The 8,241-nt window shown below is 62.3% G+C and overlaps 1 protein-coding gene and 1 long non-coding RNA gene across 2 annotated transcripts in view; both read left to right on the plus strand.

Annotated features, from left to right (window-relative positions):
- LOC125327704 overlaps window positions 1-8,241 on the plus strand; it is a 95,335-nt gene that overhangs the window by 38,662 nt on the left and 48,432 nt on the right. The window lies entirely within an intron of this gene.
- On the plus strand, window positions 12-2,380 carry LOC125327423. Its single transcript, XR_007204238.1, has 2 exons — window positions 12-572; window positions 681-2,380. It is a non-coding gene; the product is annotated as an uncharacterized LOC125327423 (long non-coding RNA).

Raw genomic sequence — 8,241 nt, forward strand, 5'->3', positions numbered from 1 at the left:
GGAGTGGGAGAAATGTCCCTGCCCGGTGCCGTGTCCTTGGCGGGCAGAGAGCGCCGATCGTGGCAAGGGGGGTTTGTGAGTATGGGATCAATCCTGCCTACGGCGCTGACGGGAGAGGGAAGCTCTGGGGCAGAGTACGGAGAAACTCGGAATTTCAGGTGTGGCTTAACAGAAAGCTCAGGGTGCAAAAAAGGGGGTTTTGTGTGCCCAAATTGCCTCGAGACGGCTTTGCTGTCTGTTCTCTGCAATTGTGCCTTCTGAACACGAGAGCATTTCACTCGTGGTGCTGTGCCCAGCAGTTCTCACAGTGCTGGGAAACAGACGATGCTGAAACTGGAAGGAATTTGGCCGCGTAAAAACGAGCTGTTCGTTCTTCTCCGGTGCGAGGGCTTTGATGTTGGTTGGCAGTAAAGTTTCCTGGTTGTCTTCTCCTCCTCTTGCTCCCTCTCAAAGTCAGTGTAGGATTTCCAAAGAACCTGCAACAGAGAAACCTCTCATCGTGTTTGTTCCGGGCCCACGGAGACCCCGGCAGGGGAGGAGAAGGGGCGAAGGTGGAATTTCCCTGAGAGAAGGTTTGGAGATCGGGGTGCGTTCACTGGCGCCACGGGCTGGGATTGGGGCTGAGCGGCGCCGAACCCGGTGCGCATCATCCCCTCGGCTTTCCCCTCCTGTTTCAGCAGGGGCTTCATGGCCCTGCCCGGAGACAGATGTTAATTAGTGAGTGCCGGGCCCAGCCGTGACAGCAGCAGCTTCTGTTCGAGCCGCTGCTTTACTGGCAGGTTCGTCAGCCACCCTCTCTAATTAAAGTCCTGGCGTTTGTTCCTGATTTTCTTTCACTCTTCCGTCCAACTTTCCACCTCTTTTCTTCTCTCTGTCCAGTGTGTCTTTTGTGTTGCTTTCTTGACCTGTGTGCTCCCCATGCCATTCCCTTTCACTGCTTCACTCTCTCTTGTTTTTCTTTTAAGAAATAAATAATCTTTATTTAATGAACACCGCAGAGAGGAGAGGGGGGAGAAATGTTCCCCGACAGCTGTGAAGTTGAAGCAGGCAGCAGAGTTCCGTGGTAGGGATGTCCTGGTGTTCTTTTAAGAAATCCATACTGACCTTTATTTAATAAATTCTGCTCAATCCCTCTCCCTGTTCTGTCTCTCTGTGTCTCCCTCGCCGCCCGCATCTTTCTCTTTCCTTCTTTCTTGCTCTCCTTTTCCCTTTGTGCTGCAGTCTGACTGTATTTCTTTGTCCCTCTCGCTGTCCTTTTGCCTGTCCCTGTCTGCATCGGCTGCTCGGTCCCTCTCCCTCACGGTACCCTTCTCTTGGGAGCCCCTGTCCTGCTGCCCATCCCTCTCTTTCCCCGTCCCTCTGCTGCGCCTTGCCCGTCTTCCCCGCACGCCCTCGTGCCGCGCTCGTTTCCTCCCTCCGTCCTTGTTTCCCTCTCTGTCTCTGTATTATCCCTCTGTCTTTGCTGTGTGTTTACCGCTCCGTCTTTCTCTGTCCTTCTCCATGCCTCCCTGCTGTTCCTTTTTATTCTCGGTGGATCCGTCGTGCTCCCTGTGCCGTTGTTTCTCACGGGATCCTTCTGTCCCGTCCCCTGGCCCTGTTCTTTTTTAATCCCTCTCTGTCGTGCTGCCCATCGCAGGTGGGGGGTTTTTTTCAGTTTCATCCTGCAGCCTGCTCTTCCTTTTCCTCCTGTGTCCCCTCTGCTCCCGCTCCCTCTTTCTGCCTCTCCTGGTCTCTCCCCCCGTGCTCCCACCGCAGCGCTCGATGTGTCCGTGAGCGCAGGTTGGGATCCCGGAGCCGCGGCCTCGCGGGGGCAGCAGCGGCGCGGTAGGGAAGGGATGGGACAGCTCCTGCCCCTGCCCCGAGCGCAGGAGCGGAGCGGAGCCTGAGCGGGAGCCGCGGCAGCGTCGTGGGGCGCGCTGCCCCCGTGCCAGCCCGGGACAGCGGAGCTGGGGAGGGGCTCCGAGCCTTCTGGGGGCTGCCCCCCTTGGCTGTGCCTGCCGAGCCCCTTTCTGGGGGATGTTTGCATGGAAATGGCTTTATTAATGTGCCGTGCTGCTGTCCAGGGCAGTTTGTCTCGTTTTGTTCATTCTTTGGGGTGAGGAAAAACGGCTGGGGGAGGGGGTGGAGACTCGGGGGCTCTGATGTCATTTGGGGCCCCCCAATGTCGCAGGGAGAGCCACGATGCGGTGGAGGAGCAGGTGAGTGGGGAATGAGGGGGGGCCAATGCTGGGTGACCTCCCCCAGAGGGGCCCAAAACTGCCAGAAAATCCACTGGGAGGGATGTGTGTGTGACAGTGTAAAATACTAAAAGCTGTTAAGTTCTTCATTTTTACAGCTATAGACAAATGCTGCTAATTTAGATGTAAATTCATTTTGAAATAAGCCAGCCCTCTCTCTCTACTCTGTCGCATACAGGAATAGAAGAGGCTGGGAATAGAGATCAGCAAGTTTTGAGAATAACGAGCCGGCGTTTTTCTCCAGGAAGGAAAGAAGCAAGTGCCTGGCCCCAGGAGCCGAGACGCTCGGGCTGCAGGAGCTGCAGAGCGCCCAGAGGCGGCTTTTCCCTCTGCTCTGTCCCTGCCCCCGGGCTGAGCTGGGCGGCGCTGCTGCCGCCCGGTGCCGGCTGAGCCGAGAGGGCGGCGGCCTCGGTGGCTGCCGAGCGTGGCAAGGGCAAGGAGCGGGAGCGAGCGGGGCTGGGTCTGTCAGCGGAGGGGAGGGGCGAAGGGCGGTTCGGAGCGCCGAGGGACAGGGCCGTGCGTGAGCGGGGCCACAGCTATGGAGAGGAGTGGGCGCCGTGCGGGGCGGCGACCGCGAGGAATGACAGCGCGGGGGGCGGGGCCGGTTTTGCCGGGCAGCAGAGGCGCGGTCCCTGCACGACACGGGGCGGGGAGCACTGGGCGCGCACGGTCAGAATAGAGATGCCCATGTGCCGCTCTCGAGAGGGCGGCTCGGAAAGGAAGGCGCAGTTGGGCGCTTTCGGGATGGCATAAGTGACGCTTTTTTAGCAGCTGCCAGGACCTTGCAGAAGGCGGGTGACACTTCCGCCACACTCAAGATGGCGGACGCGCTAGGCCCCTTTGAGAGGCGTCCCTGCCGATGCCTGCCGCCGGTCGCGGAGCAGTCGCCCGCCTCCGGCGCCGCTGACCCCACCAGCCGTGTCCTCGCACCGGGAAGCACCGCGGAAAATCGCGCGGAAAGCGCGGGGCCGGCGTCGGAGTCAGGGCCGGATTCAGGCAGCCGAATAGACAGACGCCGTTGTGAGGCGGGGGGGCCTTACCTGTACCACACTAAAAATGGCGGCCCAACCGGAAGTGGCTTCAGCCCGCACCCAAGATGGCGACGGGGGCGGAAGTCACATGTTTGCCACACCAAAGATGGCGCTCCTTACGCTGCTTTTTTGACCTTCCCAAGATGGCGGCTCAAAGGCCTTCCGGTCCGTCTATTCGGCTGCCTGAACGCGACGCCGACGCAGACCCAGCGCTTTCAGCACAATTTTCTGTGGCGTTTCCCGCTATGCGGACACCGACTGTGGGGTCAGCGGCGCCTGGGGCAGGCGGGAGAATTCAGGCAGCCGAATAGACGGAGCGGGGTCCTTCCGTGCCGCCATCTTGAGAAGGTCGAATAGCCACTGACCCGATCGCCACATTGGTGCGGTCCCGGTGACTTCCGCCCTTCCTCGCCGGGAGCGGCAATGGCGGGGAGCCCGGGGAGCAGCGTGGCCGGGCCGGGGGCACCGGGGCGGCTGCTCCGGGCTCGGAGGTGAGTCGGGAACGGGGACAGCCCCGAGCGAACGGTGGGGGCCGCGGGGGATCGGTATTCCGGCCCAGGGATGGCTGCCCCGGCCCAGGGATGGCTGCCCCGGCCCAGGGATGGGTGTTTGGCACAGGGATGGGTCTTTGGCACAGGGGTTGCTGTCCTGGCCTAGGGATGGGTGTCCCGGCACAGGGATCGCTGTCCCGGCACAGCGGGAGCTGCGGGCACGGGGCACCGGAGCTGCCTCGGCCGTGCGGGGCCCAAGGCGTCGCTCCGGGGCGGATTCTGTAGGGGACAAAATGAACATTTTGGGGTAAAATCTGGGTTAATCTGCAGTGGGGTTTGTGCCCGCTGTGTTCACGGCCCCGCCGGCTCAGGGCGGGTTCAAGGCGCAGCTGCCCCGAGCCAGCGGGACCGGCCGGGGCTGCTCGCTCCCGGTGCTGCCGCCTTGTGGGGAGAGCCCGGCACTGCAGCCCGCACAGGCGCTGGACACGGGATCGGCGTGGAACAGCAGCGCAGGGAGTGCTGAGGCAGCGCAGGGAATGCTGCGGTCCCAGGGAAGGCTGAGGCAGCGCAGGGAAGGCTGAGGCAGCGCAGGGAATGCTGCGGTCCCAAGGAATGCTGCGGTCCCAGGGAAGGCTGAGGCGTCCCCTGCCCGGGGCACTCGGCAGCAAATCCCTGATGTTGAGCAGAAAAAGGAAAGTTCTGGGTTAATGGGAGGAGGTTTCTGGAATGGAGTTGGGACAGGTGCTGATCCACGCATGGAATCACGGGGTGGTTTGGCTTGGAAGGGACCACCAAGATCATTTACACTCTGTTTGTTGTCTGATTCCACAGCAAAGAACATCCAAAACTGCCTCCTCACCCTCATGGACAGCAGGAATGTCTTCCACAGCTCTTGTTTCGGAATGGGAATGGCTGTTGGGAGCTCTGGCAGGACCAGGTAAGAACAGAAATGGGATCATTCCGGCTGCTGCTGGAGGTGGTTTTCTCTTTCAGGATGTTCTGATTGATCCTTTCACAGCAGTGTTCCTGGGCACATTTCAAAACAGTTGAAAACTGGTGGGGAAAAAATGTGAACCTGATCCATTTCTAGTAATTCCAAGCTTCTCCCACAGCACCGTTCCAGGGGAAAGCTGATGAAAGGATAAAGATGCAGAGGAACAAGTGCTGTAAACCCCCCAGGCTCTCTGAGAGAGCAAACCTTCCAGTAATGCCAGTACATCGCTCTAAGAGACTCTGGGATCACAAGGTTTTCCAGGAAAGCAAAACAAGGACAGAGATGTGGGAATAGGCTTCCAGTTAAGAATGGTTTGGTGGGTGTAGGAATGATTCTTGTATGTTTGATGCTTCCCTTTTTATTCCTGAATAATTTTAAAATGATTCCTTGAATAAATCATCTAAATTTGGGAATTTAAATTTGAGAGGGAACAGTGCAACATCAATACAGGCAGAGATCATGGAATGATGGAATGGTTTGGGTTGAAAGCCCCATCTCTGAGCCTGTTCTGGGCAGGCTCCTGCCCATCGGCCACTCCTTGCAGGTGGACATGGAAGTGCTGGAGGCGTTCAGGGAACGCTGATTGTTTTTCCCTGCCTCTGGCAGTCAGGTCATTAAAAAGACTAATTGACCTCTTCCAGTGGGGAGACATTTAAACAAGAGGTGCCAAAAAGAATTGGAGCTTCTGCACGCTGAAATCTGCAAGTCTCCAAGTTAAAATCCCCCCTGGATGGTCACCGGTGCGACTCCCACGGACTGGTCACCTTGGCCAGGAGTGTCCAATCCTGCTGTCAATGCACTGGGCCAGGATGTCATTTTCATTTCGTGTAAAGACCCTCTGGGTGCCCCCCAGTCACTGGAAGGACCGGACTGGGCTCCCAGGGCAGTAATTCCAGGTGCTCTCTTCATGGCAATAGCACAGGAGCCTTCCCCTTGCCCAGAGGAGCGGCCAGTGCCTCCCTCAGTCCACAAATCCCCAGGACAGAACACAGAGAAAGGAACAGGAATATGGAAATGCCCCACAGTGGGAGTTTGTGTTGCTCTGGATTAAATTTTGGATTTATAATGTTAAAGGGGGGGGTGTGGAGGGGATTTTCTCTGTCTCCTGTTCATTATTGTTACCACTGCTCTTGTTGCTCTCACTGTCACTATGTGTTGTCATTACTCTCAAATGATTGCATTTGTCTTGGTTTCCATTCTTAAACTGTTCTGAGCTGGAATTTTGTCTCTGGTCTCTTCCCCATCCCACGGGGGGTGAGGGAGCGGCCGCTGGTGCCCAGCTGGGGTCCAGCCATGGCCCCGGGCACTTCTGGGGGCTCCGAACCCGAGGGACAGGAGCGGTTTTGGGCTCACAAAAAGAGACCCAGTGCTGCGTTTCGGGGGCTCAAAAGCAGGTGCAGAGCTTAAAAGCAGAGACTAAATCCTGCACTGTGGAGTCCTGAGAGCAGGCTGGTATGGCCAGAGCTGGGACTCAGAAACGGTGACTAAATCCTGTTCTCAGGGCTTGAGGGAAGAGAGCGAGTCCTGTGTGTTCGGGCTCACAAAGAGAAACGGAAGTGCTGCGTTTTGCTGGCCCTGAATTAAAGCCCAAGTGCCGTGTTTTGATGCTCCAAGCGGGCTCTTGGGGCCAGGGCGAGTCTGTGTCTCTGGGCTCCGAGTCCTGCCTCAGGCACAGCCCGAAGCCGGGCTCGCCGGCCCCGCGCAGCGCTCGGGAGCAGCGACTCAGCGCCGCGTCCGGGGCTGGCGGCAGAGCCCGGGGCCGCGTCGTGGGGCCCAAGGCGGGCTCCGGGAGGGGCTCAGGGCAGGGAGCGGAGCCCGGCCCGGCGCGTCGGGCCCGGCTCGGGATCCCGGGGCTGCCCGGGCGCCGGCAGAGCCCCGGCTCCCCGCGGAGAGCCGGCCGGAGCAGGAGCGGCAGCGCCGGGCTCGGCCCCAGCGCCCGGAGCGGCTCCTCCCGGTGCCGATCCCAGCCCCGATCCCGCCGGGGGAGAGGCGGCACCGCCCGGGACCCGCAGCGGCCGCCGGCAGGAGCCGGAGCCCCGGTCCCGGGAGCGGCCCCGGTGCGGCCCCCGGTGCGCGGGGCGGGTCCGGCCCGGGAGAGAGGGGCGGGGCCCCGAGCGATGGAGCCGCCCCCGTGCCGGGCAGGGCGGGCCCCGGGGCCGGGCGGGGCCGGGGCTCTGGGGCGGTCCCGGGCGGGGCCGAGCGGGGCCGGGGGCGGCTTCAGGGGCGGGGCCGGGCCCGGCTCAGGTGCGCGGGGCGGGGTCCGCACAGGTGCGCGGGGTCCCAGGGCGGCTGCGCGGGGCGGGGCCGAGGTGATTTAAGCCCCCGAAATCGCCCCCGCCGCCATTTGCTCCCTCAGAGCTCGGGGAGGCTGCGGCCGGGTCGGGCTCCCCCGGCGTGGCCCGGGTGAGGCCCCCGCTCCCCCTCTTTCCTCCCCCTCTTTCTTCCCCCCTCTTTCTCCTGCCCTTCTCCTCCTCCTTCTTCCCCCGCTTATCACCTCTTTCCTATCCCCCCAGTCTCTTTCTCTCTCCCCACACCCTCCCTGTCTCTCTCTCCCAGCCCCCCTCCTGCTCTCTCCCCAGCGCCCCCCACTCTCTCTCCCTGCTCCCCTGCGCATCCCCGACCCCCCCCACCCCTCCTTTCTTCCCGACCCCTCCTTTCTCCCCTCTCCGTACCCCGCTCCCCAACCCGACTCCCCTCTCTTCCCCCTCTACCTCTCCTCTGTCCATCATCCTTTCCCCCCTCGTTCTCGTTCTCCCCAACCCACCCCGACTCCTCTCCCTATCCCCCCTCATCCCTCCCTGACTCTCCCCTTTCCCTCTTTCCCCCGCAGCCGCGGGGCTCGGGGCGCCGGAGAATAAAGCCCAGAGGGCCGGAGCCCGGCGCCCCTGCCCTCGCTGGAGCCCCACACGGGCCGGGCTCGCTCGGCGGGTCCCCCGTGCAGTACAAAAACAGCGCCGGGGCTCCGGCTTTCCACACACCACACTGGGGATCCCCTCCTCAGGAGGGGTTCCCGAGGGGGGTGGTGGGGTTCGGGGAGGGAGGTGGGTTGGGGTAGGGTGGGCCCCCTCCTCAGGAGGGGGTCCCGGGGGGGGTGGTGGGTTTCAGGGAGGGAGGTGGGTTGGGGTAGGGTGGGCCCCCCTCCGGAGGAGGGGGTCCCGGGAGGGGGTCAGGGTGGGCCCCCTCCGGAGGAGGGGGTCCGGGGGAGGGGGTGGGGCGGAGGGGGGACTTTCCCCCCCTCCAGTCCCCGCCCCCTCTCCCGGACCCCCTCCTCCGGATGGGGCTCCCCCCGGCCCCCTCCCCGGGACCCCCTCCTCCGGACCGGGGCCCCGGGGGGAGGGAGGGGGGCGGGTGGGGTGGGGGGGGAAGCAGAGGGGGTCACGTCACTCTGCGGCATGAACAGACATAGAGACCACAGGCCAAACCGACAGCCCCTCCCATCCAGGCCCCCCCCACCCCACCCGCCCCCCCCCCCTTCCCCTCCCCCCGGG

The sequence above is a fragment of the Corvus hawaiiensis genome, chromosome 6 (assembly GCF_020740725.1).
Source record: "Corvus hawaiiensis isolate bCorHaw1 chromosome 6, bCorHaw1.pri.cur, whole genome shotgun sequence".
NCBI lineage: Eukaryota > Metazoa > Chordata > Aves > Passeriformes > Corvidae > Corvus > Corvus hawaiiensis.